General features: G+C 53.9%; 13 non-coding genes and 9 pseudogenes across 13 annotated transcripts; all 22 read right to left on the bottom strand.

Annotated features, from left to right (window-relative positions):
- Nucleotides 1-68: 68 nt before the first annotated feature.
- LOC146366564 (5S ribosomal RNA) lies at nt 69-187 on the bottom strand. The gene has a single exon (XR_014798009.1). It is a non-coding gene; the product is annotated as a 5S ribosomal RNA (ribosomal RNA).
- A 929-nt stretch (nt 188-1,116) lies between these two features.
- Nucleotides 1,117-1,235, bottom strand: LOC146366565 (5S ribosomal RNA). The gene has a single exon (XR_014798011.1). It is a non-coding gene; the product is annotated as a 5S ribosomal RNA (ribosomal RNA).
- A 929-nt stretch (nt 1,236-2,164) lies between these two features.
- On the bottom strand, nt 2,165-2,283 carry LOC146366566 (5S ribosomal RNA). The gene has a single exon (XR_014797982.1). It is a non-coding gene; the product is annotated as a 5S ribosomal RNA (ribosomal RNA).
- Nucleotides 2,284-3,212: 929 nt separating this feature from the next.
- On the bottom strand, nt 3,213-3,331 carry LOC146366567 (5S ribosomal RNA; annotated as a pseudogene).
- A 929-nt stretch (nt 3,332-4,260) lies between these two features.
- Nucleotides 4,261-4,379, bottom strand: LOC146366568 (5S ribosomal RNA; annotated as a pseudogene).
- A 929-nt stretch (nt 4,380-5,308) lies between these two features.
- LOC146366569 (5S ribosomal RNA) lies at nt 5,309-5,427 on the bottom strand (annotated as a pseudogene).
- Nucleotides 5,428-6,357: 930 nt separating this feature from the next.
- LOC146366570 (5S ribosomal RNA) lies at nt 6,358-6,476 on the bottom strand. The gene has a single exon (XR_014797983.1). It is a non-coding gene; the product is annotated as a 5S ribosomal RNA (ribosomal RNA).
- Nucleotides 6,477-7,405: 929 nt separating this feature from the next.
- On the bottom strand, nt 7,406-7,524 carry LOC146366571 (5S ribosomal RNA; annotated as a pseudogene).
- A 929-nt stretch (nt 7,525-8,453) lies between these two features.
- LOC146366572 (5S ribosomal RNA) lies at nt 8,454-8,572 on the bottom strand. Its single transcript, XR_014798498.1, has one exon. It is a non-coding gene; the product is annotated as a 5S ribosomal RNA (ribosomal RNA).
- A 929-nt stretch (nt 8,573-9,501) lies between these two features.
- LOC146366573 (5S ribosomal RNA) lies at nt 9,502-9,620 on the bottom strand. The gene has a single exon (XR_014797984.1). It is a non-coding gene; the product is annotated as a 5S ribosomal RNA (ribosomal RNA).
- Nucleotides 9,621-10,549: 929 nt separating this feature from the next.
- Nucleotides 10,550-10,668, bottom strand: LOC146366574 (5S ribosomal RNA). Its single transcript, XR_014797914.1, has one exon. It is a non-coding gene; the product is annotated as a 5S ribosomal RNA (ribosomal RNA).
- A 929-nt stretch (nt 10,669-11,597) lies between these two features.
- LOC146366575 (5S ribosomal RNA) lies at nt 11,598-11,717 on the bottom strand (annotated as a pseudogene).
- Nucleotides 11,718-12,646: 929 nt separating this feature from the next.
- LOC146366576 (5S ribosomal RNA) lies at nt 12,647-12,765 on the bottom strand. The gene has a single exon (XR_014798499.1). It is a non-coding gene; the product is annotated as a 5S ribosomal RNA (ribosomal RNA).
- Nucleotides 12,766-13,694: 929 nt separating this feature from the next.
- Nucleotides 13,695-13,814, bottom strand: LOC146366577 (5S ribosomal RNA; annotated as a pseudogene).
- Nucleotides 13,815-14,743: 929 nt separating this feature from the next.
- On the bottom strand, nt 14,744-14,862 carry LOC146366578 (5S ribosomal RNA; annotated as a pseudogene).
- Nucleotides 14,863-15,791: 929 nt separating this feature from the next.
- LOC146366579 (5S ribosomal RNA) lies at nt 15,792-15,911 on the bottom strand. Its single transcript, XR_014797911.1, has one exon. It is a non-coding gene; the product is annotated as a 5S ribosomal RNA (ribosomal RNA).
- A 929-nt stretch (nt 15,912-16,840) lies between these two features.
- Nucleotides 16,841-16,960, bottom strand: LOC146366580 (5S ribosomal RNA). Its single transcript, XR_014797930.1, has one exon. It is a non-coding gene; the product is annotated as a 5S ribosomal RNA (ribosomal RNA).
- A 792-nt stretch (nt 16,961-17,752) lies between these two features.
- Nucleotides 17,753-17,871, bottom strand: LOC146366581 (5S ribosomal RNA; annotated as a pseudogene).
- Nucleotides 17,872-18,683: 812 nt separating this feature from the next.
- On the bottom strand, nt 18,684-18,802 carry LOC146366582 (5S ribosomal RNA; annotated as a pseudogene).
- A 929-nt stretch (nt 18,803-19,731) lies between these two features.
- Nucleotides 19,732-19,850, bottom strand: LOC146366583 (5S ribosomal RNA). Its single transcript, XR_014798501.1, has one exon. It is a non-coding gene; the product is annotated as a 5S ribosomal RNA (ribosomal RNA).
- Nucleotides 19,851-20,779: 929 nt separating this feature from the next.
- On the bottom strand, nt 20,780-20,898 carry LOC146366584 (5S ribosomal RNA). The gene has a single exon (XR_014797956.1). It is a non-coding gene; the product is annotated as a 5S ribosomal RNA (ribosomal RNA).
- Nucleotides 20,899-21,827: 929 nt separating this feature from the next.
- LOC146366585 (5S ribosomal RNA) lies at nt 21,828-21,947 on the bottom strand. Its single transcript, XR_014797931.1, has one exon. It is a non-coding gene; the product is annotated as a 5S ribosomal RNA (ribosomal RNA).
- Between the last annotated feature and the right edge of the window lie 881 nt (nt 21,948-22,828).

The raw sequence follows: 22,828 nt of genomic DNA on the forward strand, positions 1-22,828 counted from the left end.
ATGGGCAGCTGCTTTGGGTCTTTCAACACCCTCCTTCTCTAGATCAAAAGCAGTTCAATGACATGAAAAGCTTACAGCACCTGGTATTCCCAGGCGGTCTCCCATCCAAGTACTAACCAAGCCCAACCCTGCTTAGGTTCCGAGATCAGACGAGAGCGGGCGTGCTCAGGGTGGTATGGCCGTAAGCTGCAGACCTCAGCACAAAGTGTCAATTTATGGAATCAAGTGGTGAGTTGGGCAGTACTTGAAGTTACGAAACACAACCCTCCAGTTTAACTACATTGTTAATGGTAACTGCATGGTTGCCTAATACTCTAACCCAAGGACTCAATTTAGCTTTTAACCAGCAGTACAGGCCCTGGTTTGGTGTAGATGGCCTCCACCAGCAGCACAGGACCTGGTGTGGTGTAGGTGGCCTCAGCCAGAAGCAAAGGCCCTGGTGGGGTGTATATGGCCTAAGCCAGAGCCACAGGCCCTGGTGTGGTGTAGATGGACTAAGCCAGCAGCGCAAGCCCTCGTGTAATGTAGATGGCCTCAGCCAGAAGCACAGGCCCTGGTGTGGTGTAGTTGGCCTCATCCAGTAGAGCAAGCCCTCGTGTGATGTATATGGCCTCATCCAGCAGCACAGGCCCTGGTGTGATTAAAATGGCCTCAACCAGCAACACAGGCCCTGGTGTGGGGTAGATGGCTTCAGCCAGAGCCACAGGCCCTGGTGTGGTGTAGTTGGCCTCAGCCAGAGCCACAGAACCTGGTGTGGTGTTGGTGGCCAAAGCCAGGAGCACAGGCCGTGGTGTGTTGTAGATGGCCTCAGCTAGCAGCACAGGACCTGGTGAGGTGGAGGTGGCTTCTTCCTGCAACTCAGGCCCTGGTGTGTTGTAGAAGGCCTCAGCCGGAAGCACCGGTCCTCAGCCAGATGCACACGCCCTGGTGTAATTTAGATCACCTATCTTAGCAGCACAGGCCCCGGTGTGGTGCGGATGGCCTCACCTGGCAGCACAAGACATTGCTGAAAACAGCCAAAAGGAATGTCGTTTATGTGCCCTCATTAATGGGCAGCTGCTTTGGGTCTTTCAACACCCTCCTTCTCTAGATCAAAAGCAGTTCAATGACATGAAAAGCTTACAGCACCTGGTATTCCCAGGCGGTCTCCCATCCAAGTACTAACCAAGCCCAACCCTGCTTAGGTTCCGAGATCAGACGAGAGCGGGCGTGCTCAGGGTGGTATGGCCGTAAGCTGCAGACCTCAGCACAAAGTGTCAATTTATGGAATCAAGTGGTGAGTTGGGCAGTACTTGAAGTTACGAAACACAACCCTCCAGTTTAACTACATTGTTAATGGTAACTGCATGGTTGCCTAATACTCTAACCCAAGGACTCAATTTAGCTTTTAACCAGCAGTACAGGCCCTGGTTTGGTGTAGATGGCCTCCACCAGCAGCACAGGACCTGGTGTGGTGTAGGTGGCCTCAGCCAGAAGCAAAGGCCCTGGTGGGGTGTATATGGCCTAAGCCAGAGCCACAGGCCCTGGTGTGGTGTAGATGGACTAAGCCAGCAGCGCAAGCCCTCGTGTAATGTAGATGGCCTCAGCCAGAAGCACAGGCCCTGGTGTGGTGTAGTTGGCCTCATCCAGTAGAGCAAGCCCTCGTGTGATGTATATGGCCTCATCCAGCAGCACAGGCCCTGGTGTGATTAAAATGGCCTCAACCAGCAACACAGGCCCTGGTGTGGGGTAGATGGCTTCAGCCAGAGCCACAGGCCCTGGTGTGGTGTAGTTGGCCTCAGCCAGAGCCACAGAACCTGGTGTGGTGTTGGTGGCCAAAGCCAGGAGCACAGGCCGTGGTGTGTTGTAGATGGCCTCAGCTAGCAGCACAGGACCTGGTGAGGTGGAGGTGGCTTCTTCCTGCAACTCAGGCCCTGGTGTGTTGTAGAAGGCCTCAGCCGGAAGCACCGGTCCTCAGCCAGATGCACACGCCCTGGTGTAATTTAGATCACCTATCTTAGCAGCACAGGCCCCGGTGTGGTGCGGATGGCCTCACCTGGCAGCACAAGACATTGCTGAAAACAGCCAAAAGGAATGTCGTTTATGTGCCCTCATTAATGGGCAGCTGCTTTGGGTCTTTCAACACCCTCCTTCTCTGGATCAAAAGAAGTTCAATGACATGAAAAGCTTACAGCACCTGGTATTGCCAGGCAGTCTCCCATCCAAGTACTAACCAAGCCCAACCCTGCTTAGCTTCCGAGATCAGACGAGATCGGGCGTGCTCAGGGTGGTATGGCTGTAAGCTGCAGACCTCAGCACAAACTGTCAATTTATGGAATCAAGTGGTGAGTTGGGCAGTACTTGAAGTTACGAAACACAACCCTCCAATTTAACTACATTGTTAATGATAACTGCATTGTTGCCTAATACTCTAACCCAAGGACTCAATTTAGCTTTTAACCAGCAGTACAGGCCCTGGTTTGGTGTAGATGGCCTCCACCAGCAGCACAGGACCTGGTGTGGTGTAGGTGGCCTCAGCCAGAAGCAAAGGCCCTGGTGGGGTGTATATGGCCTAAGCCAGAGCCACAGGCCCTCGTGTGGTGTTGATGGACTAAGCCAGCAGCGCAAGCCCTCGTGTAATGTAGATGGCCTCAGCCAGAAGCACAGGCCCTGGTGTGGTGTAGTTGGCCTCATCCAGTAGAGCAAGCCCTCGTGTGATGTATATGGCCTCATCCAGCAGCACAGGCCCTGGTGTGATTAAAATGGCCTCAACCAGCAACACAGGCCCTGGTGTGGGGTAGATGGCTTCAGCCAGAGCCACAGGCCCTGGTGTGGTGTAGTTGGCCTCAGCCAGAGCCACAGAACCTGGTGTGGTGTAGGTGGCCAAAGCCAGGAGCACAGGCCGTGGTGTGTTGTAGATGGCCTCAGCTAGCTGCACAGGACCTGGTGAGGTGGAGGTGGCTTCTTCCTGCAACTCAGGCCCTGGTGTGTTGTAGATGTTCTCAGCCGGAAGCACCGGTCCTCAGCCAGATGCAGACGCCCTGGTGTAATTTAGATCACCTATCTTAGCAGCACAGGCCCCGGTGTGGTGCGGATGGCCTCACCTGGCAGCACAAGACATTGCTGAAAACAGCCAAAAGGAATGTCGTTTATGTGCCCTCATTAATGGGCAGCTGCTTTGGGTCTTTCAACACCCTCCTTCTCTGGATCAAAAGAAGTTCAAAGACATGAAAAGCTTACAGCACCTGGTATTCCCAGGCAGTCTCCCATCCAAGTACTAACCAAGCCCAACCCTGCTTAGCTTCCGAGATCAGACGAGAGCGGGCGTGCTCAGGGTGGTATGGGCGTAAGCTGCAGATCTCAGCACAAAGTGTCAATTTATGGAATCAAGTGGTGAGTTGGGCAGTACTTGAAGTTACGAAACACAACCCTCCAATTTAACTACATTGTTAATGGTAACTGCATGGTTGCCTAATACTCTAACCCAAGGACTCAATTTAGCTTTTAACCAGCAGTACAGGCCCTGGTTTGGTGTAGATGGCCTCCACCAGCAGCACAGGACCTGGTGTGGTGTAGGTGGCCTCAGCCAGAAGCAAAGGCCCTGGTGGGGTGTATATGGCCTAAGCCAGAGCCACAGGCCCTGGTGTGGTGTAGATGGACTAAGCCAGCAGCGCAAGCCCTCGTGTAATGTAGATGGCCTCAGCCAGAAGCACAGGCCCTGGTGTGGTGTAGTTGGCCTCATCCAGTAGAGCAAGCCCTCGTGTGATGTATATGGCCTCATCCAGCAGCACAGGCCCTGGTGTGATTAAAATGGCCTCAACCAGCAACACAGGCCCTGGTGTGGGGTAGATGGCTTCAGCCAGAGCCACAGGCCCTGGTGTGGTGTAGTTGGCCTCAGCCAGAGCCACAGAACCTGGTGTGGTGTAGGTGGCCAAAGCCAGGAGCACAGGCCGTGGTGTGTTGTAGATGGCCTCAGCTAGCTGCACAGGACCTGGTGAGGTGGAGGTGGCTTCTTCCTGCAACTCAGGCCCTGGTGTGTTGTAGATGTTCTCAGCCGGAAGCAACGGTCCTCAGCCAGATGCAGACGCCCTGGTGTAATTTAGATGACCTATCTTAGCAGCACAGGCCCCGGTGTGGTGCGGATGGCCTCACCTGGCAGCACAAGACATTGCTGAAAACAGCCAAAAGGAATGTCGTTTATGTGCCCTCATTAATGGGCAGCTGCTTTGGGTCTTTCAACACCCTCCTTCTCTGGATCAAAAGCAGTTCAATGACATGAAAAGCTTACAGCACCTGGTATTCCCAGGCGGTCTCCCATCCAAGTACTAACCAAGCCCAACCCTGCTTAGCTTCCGAGATCAGACGAGAGCAGGCGTGCTCAGGGTGGTATGGGCGTAAGCTGCAGACCTCAGCACAAAGTGTCAATTTATGGAATCAAGTGGTGAGTTGGGCAGTACTTGAAGTTACGAAACACAACCCTCCAATTTAACTACATTGTTAATGGTAACTGCATGGTTGCCTAATACCCTAACCCAAGGACTCAATTTAGCTTTTAACCAGCAGTACAGGCCCTGGTTTGGTGTAGATGGCCTCCACCAGCAGCACAGGACCTGGTGTGGTGTAGGTGGCCTCAGCCAGAAGCAAAGGCCCTGGTGGGGTGTATATGGCCTAAGCCAGAGCCACAGGCCCTGGTGTGGTGTAGATGGACTAAGCCAGCAGCGCAAGCCCTCGTGTAATGTAGATTGCCTCAGCCAGAAGCACAGGCCCTGGTGTGGTGTAGTTGGCCTCATCCAGTAGAGCAAGCCCTCGTGTGATGTATATGGCCTCATCCAGCAGCACAGGCCCTGGTGTGATTAAAATGGCCTCAACCAGCAACACAGGCCCTGGTGTGGGGTAGATGGCTTCAGCCAGAGCCACAGGCCCTGGTGTGGTGTAGTTGGCCTCAGCCAGAGCCACAGAACCTGGTGTGGTGTAGGTGGCCAAAGCCAGGAGCACAGGCCGTGGTGTGTTGTAGATGGCCTCAGCTAGCTGCACAGGACCTGGTGAGGTGGAGGTGGCTTCTTCCTGCAACTCAGGCCCTGGTGTGTTGTAGATGTTCTCAGCCGGAAGCAACGGTCCTCAGCCAGATGCAGACGCCCTGGTGTAATTTAGATGACCTATCTTAGCAGCACAGGCCCCGGTGTGGTGCGGATGGCCTCACCTGGCAGCACAAGACATTGCTGAAAACAGCCAAAAGGAATGTTGTTTATGTGCCCTCATTAATGGGCAGCTGCTTTGGGTCTTTCAACACCCTCCTTCTCTGGATCAAAAGCAGTTCAATGACATGAAAAGCTTACAGCACCTGGTATTCCCAGGCGGTCTCCCATCCAAGTACTAACCAAGCCCAACCTTGCTTAGGTTCCGAGATCAGACGAGAGCGGGCGTGCTCAGGGTGGTATGGCCGTAAGCTGCAGACCTCAGCACAAAGTGTCAATTTATGGAATCAAGTGGTGAGTTGGGCAGTACTTGAAGTTACGAGACACAACCCTCCAGTTTAACTACATTGTTAATGGTAACTGCATGGTTGCCTAATACTCTAACCCAAGGACTCAATTTAGCTTTTAACCAGCAGTACAGGCCCTGGTTTGGTGTAGATGGCCTCCACCAGCAGCACAGGACCTGGTGTGGTGTAGGTGGCCTCAGCCAGAAGCAAAGGCCCTGGTGGGGTGTATATGGCCTAAGCCAGAGCCACAGGCCCTGGTGTGGTGTAGATGGACTAAGCCAGCAGCGCAAGCCCTCGTGTAATGTAGATGGCCTCAGCCAGAAGCACAGGCCCTGGTGTGGTGTAGTTGGCCTCATCCAGTAGAGCAAGCCCTCGTGTGATGTATATGGCCTCATCCAGCAGCACAGGCCCTGGTGTGATTAAAATGGCCTCAACCAGCAACAGAGGCCCTGGTGTGGGGTAGATGGCTTCAGCCAGAGCCACAGGCCCTGGTGTGGTGTAGTTGGCCTCAGCCAGAGCCAAAGGAACCTGGTGTGGTGTTGGTGGCCAAAGCCAGGAGCACAGGCCGTGGTGTGTTGTAGATGGCCTCAGCTAGCAGCACAGGACCTGGTGAGGTGGAGGTGGCTTCTTCCTGCAACTCAGGCCCTGGTGTGTTGTAGAAGGCCTCAGCCGGAAGCACCGGTCCTCAGCCAGATGCACACGCCCTGGTGTAATTTAGATGACCTATCTTAGCAGCACAGGCCCCGGTGTGGTGCGGATGGCCTCACCTGGCAGCACAAGACATTGCTGAAAACAGCCAAAAGGAATGTCGTTTATGTGCCCTCATTAATGGGCAGCTGCTTTGGGTGTTTCAACACCCTCCTTCTCTGGATCAAAAGAAGTTCAATGACATGAAAAGCTTACAGCACCTGGTATTGCCAGGCAGTCTCCCATCCAAGTACTAACCAAGCCCAACCCTGCTTAGCTTCCGAGATCAGACGAGATCGGGCGTGCTCAGGGTGGTATGGCTGTAAGCTGCAGACCTCAGCACAAACTGTCAATTTATGGAATCAAGTGGTGAGTTGGGCAGTACTTGAAGTTACGAAACACAACCCTCCAATTTAACTACATTGTTAATGATAACTGCATTGTTGCCTAATACTCTAACCCAAGGATTCAATTTAGCTTTTAACCAGCAGTACAGGCCCTGGTTTGGTGTAGATGGCCTCCACCAGCAGCACAGGACCTGGTGTGGTGTAGGTGGCCTCAGCCAGAAGCAAAGGCCCTGGTGGGGTGTATATGGCCTAAGCCAGAGCCACAGGCCCTGGTGTGGTGTTGATGGACTAAGCCAGCAGCGCAAGCCCTCGTGTAATGTAGATGGCCTCAGCCAGAAGCACAGGCCCTGGTGTGGTGTAGTTGGCCTCATCCAGTAGAGCAAGCCCTCGTGTGATGTATATGGCCTCATCCAGCAGCACAGGCCCTGGTGTGATTAAAATGGCCTCAACCAGCAACACAGGCCCTGGTGTGGGGTAGATGGCTTCAGCCAGAGCCACAGGCCCTGGTGTGGTGTAGTTGGCCTCAGCCAGAGCCACAGAACCTGGTGTGGTGTAGGTGGCCAAAGCCAGGAGCACAGGCCGTGGTGTGTTGTAGATGGCCTCAGCTAGCTGCACAGGACCTGGTGAGGTGGAGGTGGCTTCTTCCTGCAACTCAGGCCCTGGTGTGTTGTAGATGTTCTCAGCCGGAAGCACCGGTCCTCAGCCAGATGCAGACGCCCTGGTGTAATTTAGATCACCTATCTTAGCAGCACAGGCCCCGGTGTGGTGCGGATGGCCTCACCTGGCAGCACAAGACATTGCTGAAAACAGCCAAAAGGAATGTCGTTTATGTGCCCTCATTAATGGGCAGCTGCTTTGGGTCTTTCAACACCCTCCTTCTCTGGATCAAAAGCAGTTCAATGACATGAAAAGCTTACAGCACCTGGTATTACCAGGCGGTCTCCCATCCAAGTACTAACCAAGCCCAACCCTGCTTAGCTTCCGAGATCAGACGAGAGCAGGCGTGCTCAGGGTGGTATGGCCGTAAGCTGCAGACCTCAGCACAAAGTGTCAATTTATGGAATCAAGTGGTGAGTTGGGCAGTACTTGAAGTTACGAAACACAACCCTCCAATTTAACTACATTGTTAATGGTAACTGCATGGTTGCCTAATACTCTAACCCAAGGACTCAATTTAGCTTTTAACCAGCAGTACAGGCCCTGGTTTGGTGTAGATGGCCTCCACCAGCAGCACAGGACCTGGTGTGGTGTAGGTGGCCTCAGCCAGAAGCAAAGGCCCTGGTGGGGTGTATATGGCCTAAGCCAGAGCCACAGGCCCTGGTGTGGTGTAGATGGACTAAGCCAGCAGCGCAAGCCCTCGTGTAATGTAGATGGCCTCAGCCAGAAGCACAGGCCCTGGTGTGGTGTAGTTGGCCTCATCCAGTAGAGCAAGCCCTCGTGTGATGTATATGGCCTCATCCAGCAGCACAGGCCCTGGTGTGATTAAAATGGCCTCAACCAGCAACACAGGCCCTGGTGTGGGGTAGATGGCTTCAGCCAGAGCCACAGGCCCTGGTGTGGTGTAGTTGGCCTCAGCCAGAGCCACAGAACCTGGTGTGGTGTAGGTGGCCAAAGCCAGGAGCACAGGCCGTGGTGTGTTGTAGATGGCCTCAGCTAGCTGCACAGGACCTGGTGAGGTGGAGGTGGCTTCTTCCTGCAACTCAGGCCCTGGTGTGTTGTAGATGTTCTCTGCCGGAAGCACCGGTCCTCAGCCAGATGCAGACGCCCTGGTGTAATTTAGATGACCTATCTTAGCAGCACAGGCCCCGGTGTGGTGCGGATGGCCTCACCTGGCAGCACAAGACATTGCTGAAAACAGCCAAAAGGAATGTCGTTTATGTGCCCTCATTAATGGGCAGCTGCTTTGGGTCTTTCAACACCCTCCTTCTCTGGATCAAAAGCAGTTCAATGACATGAAAAGCTTACAGCACCTGGTATTCCCAGGCGGTCTCCCATCCAAGTACTAACCAAGCCCAACCCTGCTTAGCTTCCGAGATCAGACGAGAGCGGGCGTGCTCAGGGTGGTATGGCCGTAAGCTGCAGACCTCAGCACAAAGTGTCAATTTATGGAATCAAGTGGTGAGTTGGGCAGTACTTGAAGTTACGAAACACAACCCTCCAATTTAACTACATTGTTAATGGTAACTGCATGGTTGCCTAATACCCTAACCCAAGGACTCAATTTAGCTTTTAACCAGCAGTACAGGCCCTGGTTTGGTGTAGATGGCCTCCACCAGCAGCACAGCACCTGGTGTGGTGTAGGTGGCCTCAGCCAGAAGCAAAGGCCCTGGTGGGGTGTATATGGCCTAAGCCAGAGCCACAGGCCCTGTTGTGGTGTAGATGGACTAAGCCAGCAGCGCAAGCCCTGGTGTAATGTAGATGGCCTCAGCCAGAAGCACAGGCCCTGGTGTGGTGTAGTTGGCCTCATCCAGTAGAGCAAGCCCTCGTGTGATGTATATGGCCTCATCCAGCAGCACAGGCCCTGGTGTGATTAAAATGGCCTCAACCAGCAACACAGGCCCTGGTGTGGGGTAGATGGCTTCAGCCAGAGCCACAGGCCCTGGTGTGGTGTAGTTGGCCTCAGCCAGAGCCACAGAACCTGGTGTGGTGTTGGTGGCCAAAGCCAGGAGCACAGGCCGTGGTGTGTTGTAGATGGCCTCAGCTTGCAGCACAGGACCTGGTGAGGTGGAGGTGGCTTCTTCCTGCAACTCAGGCCCTGGTGTGTTGTAGATGTTCTCAGCCGGAAGCAACGGTCCTCAGCCAGATGCAGACGCCCTGGTGTAATTTAGATGACCTATCTTAGCAGCACAGGCCCCGGTGTGGTGCGGATGGCCTCACCTGGCAGCACAAGACATTGCTGAAAACAGCCAAAAGGAATGTCGTTTATGTGCCCTCATTAATGGGCAGCTGCTTTGGGTGTTTCAACACACTCCTTCTCTGGATCAAAAGAAGTTCAATGACATGAAAAGCTTACAGCACCTGGTATTGCCAGGCAGTCTCCCATCCAAGTACTAACCAAGCCCAACCCTGCTTAGCTTCCGAGATCAGACGAGATCGGGCGTGCTCAGGGTGGTATGGCTGTAAGCTGCAGACCTCAGCACAAACTGTCAATTTATGGAATCAAGTGGTGAGTTGGGCAGTACTTGAAGTTACGAAACACAACCCTCCAATTTAACTACATTGTTAATGATAACTGCATTGTTGCCTAATACTCTAACCCAAGGATTCAATTTAGCTTTTAACCAGCAGTACAGGCCCTGGTTTGGTGTAGATGGCCTCCACCAGCAGCACAGGACCTGGTGTGGTGTAGGTGGCCTCAGCCAGAAGCAAAGGCCCTGGTGGGGTGTATATGGCCTAAGCCAGAGCCACAGGCCCTGGTGTGGTGTAGATGGACTAAGCCAGCAGCGCAAGCCCTGGTGTAATGTAGATGGCCTCAGCCAGAAGCACAGGCCCTGGTGTGGTGTAGTTGGCCTCATCCAGTAGAGCAAGCCCTCGTGTGATGTATATGGCCTCATCCAGCAGCACAGGCCCTGGTGTGATTAAAATGGCCTCAACCAGCAACACAGGCCCTGGTGTGGGGTAGATGGCTTCAGCCAGAGCCACAGGCCCTGGTGTGGTGTAGTTGGCCTCAGCCAGAGCCACAGAACCTGGTGTGGTGTAGGTGGCCAAAGCCAGGAGCACAGGCCGTGGTGTGTTGTAGATGGCCTCAGCTAGCTGCACAGGACCTGGTGAGGTGGAGGTGGCTTCTTCCTGCAACTCAGGCCCTGGTGTGTTGTAGATGTTCTCAGCCGGAAGCACCGGTCCTCAGCCAGATGCAGACGCCCTGGTGTAATTTAGATGACCTATCTTAGCAGCACAGGCCCCGGTGTGGTGCGGATGGCCTCACCTGGCAGCACAAGACATTGCTGAAAACAGCCAAAAGGAATGTCGTTTATGTGCCCTCATTAATGGGCAGCTGCTTTGGGTCTTTCAACACCCTCCTTCTCTGGATCAAAAGCAGTTCAATGACATGAAAAGCTTACAGCACATGGTATTCCCAGGCGGTCTCCCATCCAAGTACTAACCAAGCCCAACCCTGCTTAGCTTCCGAGATCAGACGAGAGCGGGCGTGCTCAGGGTGGTATGGCCGTAAGCTGCAGACCTCAGCACAAAGTGTCAATTTATGGAATCAAGTGGTGAGTTGGGCAGTACTTGAAGTTACGAAACACAACCCTCCAATTTAACTACATTGTTAATGGTAACTGCATGGTTGCCTAATACCCTAACCCAAGGACTCAATTTAGCTTTTAACCAGCAGTACAGGCCCTGGTTTGGTGTAGATGGCCTCCACCAGCAGCACAGCACCTGGTGTGGTGTAGGTGGCCTCAGCCAGAAGCAAAGGCCCTGGTGGGGTGTATATGGCCTAAGCCAGAGCCACAGGCCCTGTTGTGAGGTAGATGGACTAAGCCAGCAGCGCAAGCCCTGGTGTAATGTAGATGGCCTCAGCCAGAAGCACAGGCCCTGGTGTGGTGTAGTTGGCCTCATCCAGTAGAGCAAGCCCTCGTGTGATGTATATGGCCTCATCCAGCAGCACAGGCCCTGGTGTGATTAAAATGGCCTCAACCAGCAACACAGGCCCTGGTGTGGGGTAGATGGCTTCAGCCAGAGCCACAGGCCCTGGTGTGGTGTAGTTGGCCTCAGCCAGAGCCACAGAACCTGGTGTGGTGTTGGTGGCCAAAGCCAGGAGCACAGGCCGTGGTGTGTTGTAGATGGCCTCAGCTTGCAGCACAGGACCTGGTGAGGTGGAGGTGGCTTCTTCCTGCAACTCAGGCCCTGGTGTGTTGTAGAAGGCCTCAGCCGGAAGCACCGGTCCTCAGCCAGATGCACACGCCCTGGTGTAAGTTAGATCACCTATCTTAGCAGCACAGGCCCCGGTGTGGTGCGGATGGCCTCACCTGGCAGCACAAGACATTGCTGAAAACAGCCAAAAGGAATGTCGTTTATGTGCCCTCATTAATGGGCAGCTGCTTTGGGTCTTTCAACACCCTCCTTCTCTGGATCAAAAGCAGTTCAATGACATGAAAAGCTTACAGCACATGGTATTCCCAGGCGGTCTCCCATCCAAGTACTAACCAAGCCCAACCCTGCTTAGCTTCCGAGATCAGACGAGAGCGGGCCGTGCTCAGCGTGGTATGGGCTTAAGCTGCAGACCTCAGCACAAAGTGTCAATTTATGGAATCAAGTGGTGAGTTGGGCAGTACTTGAAGTTACGAAACACAACCCTCCAATTTAACTACATTGTTAATGGTAACTGCATGGTTGCCTAATACTCTAACCCAAGGATTCAATTTAGCTTTTAACCAGCAGTACAGGCCCTGGTTTGGTGTAGATGGCCTCCACCAGCAGCACAGGACCTGGTGTGGTGTAGGTGGCCTCAGCCAGAAGCAAAGGCCCTGGTGGGGTGTATATGGCCTAAGCCAGAGCCACAGGCCCTGGTGTGGTGTTGATGGACTAAGCCAGCAGCGCAAGCCCTGGTGTAATGTAGATGGCCTCAGCCAGAAGCACAGGCCCTGGTGTGGTGTAGTTGGCCTCATCCAGTAGAGCATGCCCTCGTGTGATGTATATGGCCTCATCCAGCAGCACAGGCCCTGGTGTGATTAAAATGGCCTCAACCAGCAACACAGGCCCTGGTGTGGGGTAGATGGCTTCAGCCAGAGCCACAGGCCCTGGTGTGGTGTAGTTGGCCTCAGCCAGAGCCACAGAACCTGGTGTGGTGTAGGTGGCCAAAGCCAGGAGCACAGGCCGTGGTGTGTTGTAGATGGCCTCAGCTAGCTGCACAGGACCTGGTGAGGTGGAGGTGGCTTCTTCCTGCAACTCAGGCCCTGGTGTGTTGTAGATGTTCTCAGCCGGAAGCACCGGTCCTCAGCCAGATGCAGACGCCCTGGTGTAATTTAGATGACCTATCTTAGCAGCACAGGCCCCGGTGTGGTGCGGATGGCCTCACCTGGCAGCACAAGACATTGCTGAAAACAGCCAAAAGGAATGTCGTTTATGTGCCCTCATTAATGGGCAGCTGCTTTGGGTCTTTCAACACCCTCCTTCTCTGGATCAAAAGCAGTTCAATGACATGAAAAGCTTACAGCACCTGGTATTCCCAGGCGGTCTCCCATCCAAGTACTAACCAAGCCCAACCCTGCTTAGCTTCCGAGATCAGACGAGAGCGGGCGTGCTCAGGGTGGTATGGCCGTAAGCTGCAGACCTCAGCACAAAGTGTCAATTTATGGAATCAAGTGGTGAGTTGGGCAGTACTTGAAGTTACGAAACACAACCCTCCAATTTAACTACATTGTTAATGGTAACTGCATGGTTGCCTAATACCCTAACCCAAGGACTCAATTTAGCTTTTAACCAGCAGTACAGGCCCTGGTTTGGTGTAGATGGCCTCCACCAGCAGCACAGCACCTGGTGTGGTGTAGGTGGCCTCAGCCAGAAGCAAAGGCCCTGGTGGGGTGTATATGGCCTAAGCCAGAGCCACAGGCCCTGTTGTGGTGTAGATGGACTAAGCCAGCAGCGCAAGCCCTGGTGTAATGTAGATGGCCTCAGCCAGAAGCACAGGCCCTGGTGTGGTGTAGTTGGCCTCATCCAGTAGAGCAAGCCCTCGTGTGATGTATATGGCCTCATCCAGCAGCACAGGCCCTGGTGTGATTAAAATGGCCTCAACCAGCAACACAGGCCCTGGTGTGGGGTAGATGGCTTCAGCCAGAGCCACAGGCCCTGGTGTGGTGTAGTTGGCCTCAGCCAGAGCCACAGAACCTGGTGTGGTGTTGGTGGCCAAAGCCAGGAGCACAGGCCGTGGTGTGTTGTAGATGGCCTCAGCTTGCAGCACAGGACCTGGTGAGGTGGAGGTGGCTTCTTCCTGCAACTCAGGCCCTGGTGTGTTGTAGAAGGCCTCAGCCGGAAGCACCGGTCCTCAGCCAGATGCACACGCCCTGGTGTAAGTTAGATCACCTATCTTAGCAGCACAGGCCCCGGTGTGGTGCGGATGGCCTCACCTGGCAGCACAAGACATTGCTGAAAACAGCCAAAAGGAATGTCGTTTATGTGCCCTCATTAATGGGCAGCTGCTTTGGGTCTTTCAACACCCTCCTTCTCTGGATCAAAAGCAGTTCAATGACATGAAAAGCTTACAGCACATGGTATTCCCAGGCGGTCTCCCATCCAAGTACTAACCAAGCCCAACCCTGCTTAGCTTCCGAGATCAGACGAGAGCGGGCCGTGCTCAGCGTGGTATGGGCTTAAGCTGCAGACCTCAGCACAAAGTGTCAATTTATGGAATCAAGTGGTGAGTTGGGCAGTACTTGAAGTTACGAAACACAACCCTCCAATTTAACTACATTGTTAATGGTAACTGCATGGTTGCCTAATACTCTAACCCAAGGACTCAATTTAGCTTTTAACCAGCAGTACAGGCCCTGGTTTGGTGTAGATGGCCTCCACCAGCAGCACAGGACCTGGTGTGGTGTAGGTGGCCTCAGCCAGAAGCAAAGGCCCTGGTGGGGTGTATATGGCCTAAGCCAGAGCCACAGGCCCTGGTGTGGTGTTGATGGACTAAGCCATTAGCGCAAGCCCTGGTGTAATGTAGATGGCCTCAGCCAGAAGCACAGGCCCTGGTGTGGTGTAGTTGGCCTCATCCAGTAGAGCAAGCCCTCGTGTGATGTATATGGCCTCATCCAGCAGCACAGGCCCTGGTGTGATTAAAATGGCCTCAACCAGCAACACAGGCCCTGGTGTGGGGTAGATGGCTTCAGCCAGAGCCACAGGCCCTGGTGTGGTGTAGTTGGCCTCAGCCAGAGCCACAGAACCTGGTGTGGTGTAGGTGGCCAAAGCCAGGAGCACAGGCCGTGGTGTGTTGTAGATGGCCTCAGCTAGCTGCACAGGACCTGGTGAGGTGGACGTGGCTTCTTCCTGCAACTCAGGCCCTGGTGTGTTGTAGATGTTCTCAGCCGGAAGCAACGGTCCTCAGCCAGATGCAGACGCCCTGGTGTAATTTAGATGACCTATCTTAGCAGCACAGGCCCCGGTGTGGTGCGGATGGCCTCACCTGGCAGCACAAGACATTGCTGAAAACAGCCAAAAGGAATGTCGTTTATGTGCCCTCATTAATGGGCAGCTGCTTTGGGTCTTTCAACACCCTCCTTCTCTGGATCAAAAGAAGTTCAGTGACATGACAAGCTTACAGCACCTGGTATTCCCAGGCAGTCTCCCATCCAAGTACTAAACAAGCCCAACCCTTCTTAGGTTGGGAGATCAGACGAGAGCGGGCGTGCTCAGGGTGGTATGGCCGTAAGCTGCAGACCTCAGCACAAAGTGTCAATTTATGGAATCAAGTGGTGAGTTGGGCAGTACTTGAAGTTACGAAACACAACCCTCCAATTTAACTACATTGTTAATGGTAACTGCATGGTTGCCTAATACTCTAACCCAAGGACTCAATTTAGCTTTTAACCAGCAGTACAGGCCCTGGTTTGGTGTAGATGGCCTCCACCAGCAGCACAGGACCTGGTGTGGTGTAGGTGGCCTCAGCCAGAAGCAAAGGCCCTGGTGGGGTGTATATGGCCTAAGCCAGAGCCATAGGCCCTGGTGTGGTGTAGATGGACTAAGCCAGCAGCGCAAGCCCTCGTGTAATGTAGATGGCCTCAGCCAGAAGCACAGGCCCTGGTGTGGTGTAGTTGGCCTCATCCAGTAGAGCAAGCCCTCGTGTGATGTATATGGCCTCATCCAGCAGCACAGGCCCTGGTGTGATTAAAATGGCCTCAACCAGCAACACAGGCCCTGGTGTGGGGTAGATGGCTTCAGCCAGAGCCACAGGACCTGGTGTGGTGTAGTTGGCCTCAGCCAGAGCCACAGAACCTGGTGTGGTGTTGGTGGCCAAAGCCAGGAGCACAGGCCGTGGTGTGTTGTAGATGGCCTCAGCTAGCAGCACAGGACCTGATGAGGTGGAGGTGGCTTCTTCCTGCAACTCAGGCCCTGGTGTGTTGTAGAAGGCCTCAGCCGGAAGCACCGGTCCTCAGCCAGATGCAGACGCCCTGGTGTAATTTAGATCACCTATCTTAGCAGCACAGGCCCCGGTGTGGTGCGGATGGCCTCACCTGGCAGCACAAGACATTGCTGAAAACAGCCAAAAGGAATGTCGTTTATGTGCCCTCATTAATGGGCAGCTGCTTTGGGTCTTTCAACACCCTCCTTCTCTGGATCAAAAGCAGTTCAATGACATGAAAAGCTTACAGCACCTGGTATTCCCACGCGGTCTCCCATCCAAGTACTACCCAAGCCCAACCCCGCTTAGCTTCCGAGATCAGACGAGATCGGGCCGTGCTCAGGGTGGTATGGCCGTAAGCTGCAGACCTCAGCACAAAGTGTCAATTTATGGAATCAAGTGGTGAGTTGGGCAGTACTTGAAGTTACGAAACACAACCCTCCAATTTAACTACATTGTTAATGGTAACTGCATGGTTGCCTAATACTCTAACCCAAGGACTCAATTTATTTTTTAACCAGCAGTACAGGCCCTGGTTTGGTGTAGATGGCCTCCACCAGCAGCACAGGACCTGGTGTGGTGTAGGTGGCCTCAGCCAGAAGCAAAGGCCCTGGTGGGGTGTATATGGCCTAAGCCAGAGCCACAGGCCCTGGTGTGGTGTAGATGGACTAAGCCAGCAGCGCAAGCCCTCGTGTAATGTAGATGGCCTCAGCCAGAAGCACAGGCCCTGGTGTGGTGTAGTTGGCCTCATCCAGTAGAGCAAGCCCTCGTGTGATGTATATGGCCTCATCCAGCAGCACAGGCCCTGGTGTGATTAAAATGGCCTCAACCAGCAACACAGGCCCTGGTGTGGGGTAGATGGCTTCAGCCAGAGCCACAGGCCCTGGTGTGGTGTAGTTGGCCTCAGCCAGAGCCACAGAACCTGGTGTGGTGTTGGTGGCCAAAGCCAGGAGCACAGGCCGTGGTGTGTTGTAGATGGCCTCAGCTAGCAGCACAGGACCTGGTGAGGTGGAGGTGGCTTCTTCCTGCAACTCAGGCCCTGGTGTGTTGTAGAAGGCCTCAGCCGGAAGCACCGGTCCTCAGCCAGATGCAGACGCCCTGGTGTAATTTAGATCACCTATCTTAGCAGCACAGGCCCCGGTGTGGTGCGGATGGCCTCACCTGGCAGCACAAGACATTGCTGAAAACAGCCAAAAGGAATGTCGTTTATGTGCCCTCATTAATGGGCAGCTGCTTTGGGTCTTTCAACACCCTCCTTCTCTGGATCAAAAGAAGTTCAATGACATGAAAAGCTTACAGCACCTGGTATTCCCAGGCGGTCTCCCATCCAAGTACTAACCAAGCCCAACCCCGCTTAGCTTCCGAGATCAGACGAGATCGGGCCGTGCTCAGGGTGGTATGGCCGTAAGCTGCAGACCTCAGCACAAAGTGTCAATTTATGGAATCAAGTGGTGAGTTGGGCAGTACTTGAAGTTACGAAACACAACCCTCCAATTTAACTACATTGTTAATGGTAACTGCATGGTTGCCTAATACTCTAACCCAAGGACTCAATTTAGCTTTTAACCAGCAGTACAGGCCCTGGTTTGGTGTAGATGGCCTCCACCAGCAGCACAGGACCTGGTGTGGTGTAGGTGGCCTCAGCCAGAAGCAAAGGCCCTGGTGGGGTGTATATGGCCTAAGCCAGAGCCACAGGCCCTGGTGTGGTGTAGATGGACTAAGCCAGCAGCGCAAGCCCTCGTGTAATGTAGATGGCCTCAGCCAGAAGCACAGGCCCTGGTGTGGTGTAGTTGGCCTCATCCAGTAGAGCAAGCCCTCGTGTGATGTATATGGCCTCATCCAGCAGCACAGGCCCTGGTGTGATTAAAATGGCCTCAACCAGCAACACAGGCCCTGGTGTGGGGTAGATGGCTTCAGCCAGAGCCACAGGCCCTGGTGTGGTGTAGTTGGCCTCAGCCAGAGCCACAGAACCTGGTGTGGTGTTGGTGGCCAAAGCCAGGAGCACAGGCCGTGGTGTGTTGTAGATGGCCTCAGCTAGCAGCACAGGCCCCGGTGTGGTGCGGATGGCCTCACCTGGCAGCACAAGACATTGCTGAAAACAGCCAAAAGGAATGTCGTTTATGTGCCCTCATTAATGGGCAGCTGCTTTGGGTCTTTCAACACCCTCCTTCTCTGGATCAAAAGAAGTTCAGTGACATGAAAAGCTTACAGCACCTGGTATTCCCAGGCAGTCTCCCATCCAAGTACTAACCAAGCCCAACCCTGCTTAGGTTCCGAGATCAGACGAGAGCGGGCGTGCTCAGGGTGGTATGGCCGTAAGCTGCAGACCTCAGCACAAAGTGTCAATTTATGGAATCAAGTGGTGAGTTGGGCAGTACTTGAAGTTACGAAACACAACCCTCCAATTTAACTACATTGTTAATGGTAACTGCATGGTTGCCTAATACCCTAACCCAAGCACTCAATTTAGCTTTTAACCAGCAGTACAGGCCCTGGTTTGGTGTAGATGGCCTCCACCAGCAGCACAGGACCTGGTGTGGTGTAGGTGGCCTCAGCCAGAAGCAAAGGCCCTGGTGGGGTGTATATGGCCTAAGCCAGAGCCACAGGCCCTGTTGTGGTGTAGATGGACTAAGCCAGCAGCGCAAGCCCTCGTGTGATGTATATGGCCTCATCCAGCAGCACAGGCCCTGGTGTGATTAAAATGGCCTCAACCAGCAACACAGGCCCTGGTGTGGTGTAGTTGGCCTCAGCCAGAGCCACAGAACCTGGTGTGGTGTTGGTGGCCAAAGCCAGGAGCACAGGCCGTGGTGTGTTGTAGATGGCCTCAGCTAGCAGCACAGGGCCTGGTGAGGTGGAGGTGGCTTCTTCCTTCAACTCACGCCCTGGTGTGTTGTAGATGTTCTTAGCCGGAAGCACCGGTCCTCAGCCAGATGCAGACGCCCTGGTGTAATTTAGATCACCTATCTTAGCAGCACAGGCCCCGGTGTGGTGCGCATGGCCTCACCTGGCAGCACAAGATATTGCTGAAAACAGCCAAAAGGAATGTCGTTTATGTGCCCTCATTAATGGGCAGCTGCTTTGGGTCTTTCAACACCCTCCTTCTCTGGATCAAAAGCAGTTCAATGACATGAAAAGCTTACAGCACCTGGTATTACCAGGCGGTCTCCCATCCAAGTACTAACCAAGCCCAACCCTGCTTAGCTTCCGAGATCAGACGAGAGCAGGCGTGCTCAGGGTGGTATGGCCGTAAGCTGCAGACCTCAGCACAAAGTGTCAATTTATGGAATCAAGTGGTGAGTTGGGCAGTACTTGAAGTTACGAAACACAACCCTCCAATTTAACTACATTGTTAATGGTAACTGCATGGTTGCCTAATACTCTAACCCAAGGACTCAATTTAGCTTTTAACCAGCAGTACAGGCCCTGGTTTGGTGTAGATGGCCTCCACCAGCAGCACAGGACCTGGTGTGGTGTAGGTGGCCTCAGCCAGAAGCAAAGGCCCTGGTGGGGTGTATATGGCCTAAGCCAGAGCCACAGGCCCTGGTGTGGTGTTGATGGACTAAGCCAGCAGCGCAAGCCCTCGTGTAATGTAGATGGCCTCAGCCAGAAGCACAGGCCCTGGTGTGGTGTAGTTGGCCTCATCCAGTAGAGCAAGCCCTCGTGTGATGTATATGGCCTCATCCAGCAGCACAGGCCCTGGTGTGATTAAAATGGCCTCAACCAGCAACACAGGCCCTGGTGTGGGGTAGATGGCTTCAGCCAGAGCCACAGGCCCTGGTGTGGTGTAGTTGGCCTCAGCCAGAGCCACAGAACCTGGTGTGGTGTAGGTGGCCAAAGCCAGGAGCACAGGCCGTGGTGTGTTGTAGATGGCCTCAGCTAGCAGCACAGGACCTGGTGAGGTGGAGGTGGCTTCTTCCTGCAACTCAGGCCCTGGTGTGTTGTAGATGTTCTCAGCCGGAAGCACCGGTCCTCAGCCAGATGCAGACGCCCTGGTGTAATTTAGATCACCTATCTTAGCAGCACAGGCCCCGGTGTGGTGCGCATGGCCTCACCTGGCAGCACAAGACATTGCTGAAAACAGCCAAAAGGAATGTCGTTTATGTGCCCTCATTAATGGGCAGCTGCTTTGGGTCTTTCAACACCCTCCTTCTCTGGATCAAAAGAAGTTCAATGACATGAAAAGCTTACAGCACCTGGTATTCCCAGGCGGTCTCCCATCCAAGTACTAACCAAGCCCAACCCTGCTTAGCTTCCGAGATCAGACGAGAGCGGGCGTGCTCAGGGTGGTATGGCCGTAAGCTGCAGACCTCAGCACAAAGTGTCAATTTATGGAATCAAGTGGTGAGTTGGGCAGTACTTGAAGTTACGAAACACAACCCTCCAATTTAACTACATTGTTAATGGTAACTGCATGGTTGCCTAATACTCTAACCCAAGGACTCAATTTATTTTTTAACCAGCAGTACAGGCCCTGGTTTGGTGTAGATGGCCTCCACCAGCAGCACAGGACCTGGTGTGGTGTAGGTGGCCTCAGCCAGAAGCAAAGGCCCTGGTGGGGTGTATATGGCCTAAGCCAGAGCCAAAGGCCCTGGTGTGGTGTAGATGGACTAAGCCAGCAGCGCAAGCCCTCGTGTAATGTAGATGGCCTCAGCCAGAAGCACAGGCCCTGGTGTGGTGTAGTTGGCCTCATCCAGTAGAGCAAGCCCTCGTGTGATGTATATGGCCTCATCCAGCAGCACAGGCCCTGGTGTGATTAAAATGGCCTCAACCAGCAACACAGGCCCTGGTGTGGGGTAGATGGCTTCAGCCAGAGCCACAGGCCCTGGTGTGGTGTAGTTGGCCTCAGCCAGAGCCACAGAACCTGGTGTGGTGTTGGTGGCCAAAGCCAGGAGCACAGGCCGTGGTGTGTTGTAGATGGCCTCAGCTAGCAGCACAGGACCTGGTGAGGTGGAGGTGGCTTCTTCCTGCAACTCAGGCCCTGGTGTGTTGTAGAAGGCCTCAGCCGGAAGCACCGGTCCTCAGCCAGATGCACACGCCCTGGTGTAATTTAGATGACCTATCTTAGCAGCACAGGCCCCGGTGTGGTGCGGATGGCCTCACCTGGCAGCACAAGACATTGCTGAAAACAGCCAAAAGGAATGTCGTTGATGTGCCCTCATTAATGGGCAGCTGCTTTGGGTCTTTCAACACCCTCCTTCTCTGGATCAAAAGCAGTTCAATGACATGAAAAGCTTACAGCACCTGGTATTCCCAGGCGGTCTCCCATCCAAGTACTAACCAAGCCCAACCCTGCTTAGCTTCCAAGATCAGACGAGAGCGGGCGTGCTCAGGGTGGTATGGCCGTAAGCTGCAGACCTCAGCACAAAGTGTCAATTTATGGAATCAAGTGGTGAGTTGGGCAGTACTTGAAGTTACGAAACACAACCCTCCAATTTAACTACATTGTTAATGGTAACTGCATGGTTGCCTAATACTCTAACCCAAGGACTCAATTTATCTTTTAACCAGCAGTACAGGCCCTGGTTTGGTGTAGATGGCCTCCACCAGCAGCACAGGACCTGGTGTGGTGTAGGTGGCCTCAGCCAGAAGCAAAGGCCCTGGTGGGGTGTATATGGCCTAAGCCAGAGCCACAGGCCCTGGTGTGGTGTAGATGGACTAAGCCAGCAGCGCAAGCCCTCGTGTAATGTAGATGGCCTCAGCCAGAAGCACAGGCCCTGGTGTGGTGTAGTTGGCCTCATCCAGTAGAGCAAGCCCTCGTGTGATGTATATGGCCTCATCCAGCAGCACAGGCCCTGGTGTGATTAAAATGGCCTCAACCAGCAACACAGGCCCTGGTGTGGGGTAGATGGCTTCAGCCAGAGCCACAGGCCCTGGTGTGGTGTAGTTGGCCTCAGCCAGAGCCACAGAACCTGGTGTGGTGTTGGTGGCCAAAGCCAGGAGCACAGGCCGTGGTGTGTTGTAGATGGCCTCAGCTAGCAGCACAGGACCTGGTGAGGTGGAGGTGGCTTCTTCCTGCAACTCAGGCCCTGGTGTGTTGTAGAAGGCCTCAGCCGGAAGCACCGGTCCTCAGCCAGATGCAGACGCCCTGGTGTAATTTAGATGACCTATCTTAGCAGCACAGGCCCCGGTGTGGTGCGGATGGCCTCACCTGGCAGCACAAGACATTGCTGAAAACAGCCAAAAGGAATGTCGTTTATGTGCCCTCATTAATGGGCAGCTGCTTTGGGTCTTTCAACACCCTCCTTCTCTGGATCAAAAGCAGTTCAATGACATGAAAAGCTTACAGCACCTGGTATTCCCAGGCGGTCTCCCATCCAAGTACTAACCAAGCCCAACCCCGCTTAGCTTCCGAGATCAGACGAGATCGGGCCGTGCTCAGGGTGGTATGGCCGTAAGCTGCAGACCTCAGCACAAAGTGTCAATTTATGGAATCAAGTGGTGAGTTGGGCAGTACTTGAAGTTACGAAACACAACCCTCCAATTTAACTACATTGTTAATGGTAACTGCATGGTTGCCTAATACTCTAACCCAAGGACTCAATTTATCTTTTAACCAGCAGTACAGGCCCTGGTTTGGTGTAGATGGCCTCCACCAGCAGCACAGGACCTGGTGTGGTGTAGGTGGCCTCAGCCAGAAGCAAAGGCCCTGGTGGGGTGTATATGGCCTAAGCCAGAGCCACAGGCCCTGGTGTGGTGTAGATGGACTAAGCCAGCAGCGCAAGCCCTCGTGTAATGTAGATGGCCTCAGCCAGAAGCACAGGCCCTGGTGTGGTGTAGTTGGCCTCATCCAGTAGAGCAAGCCCTCGTGTGATGTATATGGCCTCATCCAGCAGCACAGGCCCTGGTATGATTAAAATGGCCTCAACCAGCAACACAGGCCCTGGTGTGGGGTAGATGGCTTCAGCCAGAGCCACAGGCCCTGGTGTGGTGTAGTTGGCCTCAGCCAGAGCCACAGAACCTGGTGTGGTGTTGGTGGCCAAAGCCAGGAGCACAGGCCGTGGTGTGTTGTAGATGGCCTCAGCTAGCAGCACAGGACCTGGTGAGGTGGAGGTGGCTTCTTCCTGCAACTCAGGCCCTGGTGTGTTGTAGAAGGCCTCAGCCGGAAGCACCGGTCCTCAGCCAGATGCACACGCCCTGGTGTAATTTAGATCACCTATCTTAGCAGCACAGGCCCCGGTGTGGTGCGGATGGCCTCACCTGGCAGCACAAGACATTGCTGAAAACAGCCAAAAGGAATGTCGTTGATGTGCCCTCATTAATGGGCAGCTGCTTTGGGTC

The sequence above is a fragment of the Perissodus microlepis genome, chromosome 18, assembly GCF_051167445.1.
Source record: "Perissodus microlepis isolate ML-2025 ecotype Zambia chromosome 18, ASM5116744v1, whole genome shotgun sequence".
In the NCBI taxonomy this organism is placed as follows: domain Eukaryota; kingdom Metazoa; phylum Chordata; class Actinopteri; order Cichliformes; family Cichlidae; genus Perissodus; species Perissodus microlepis.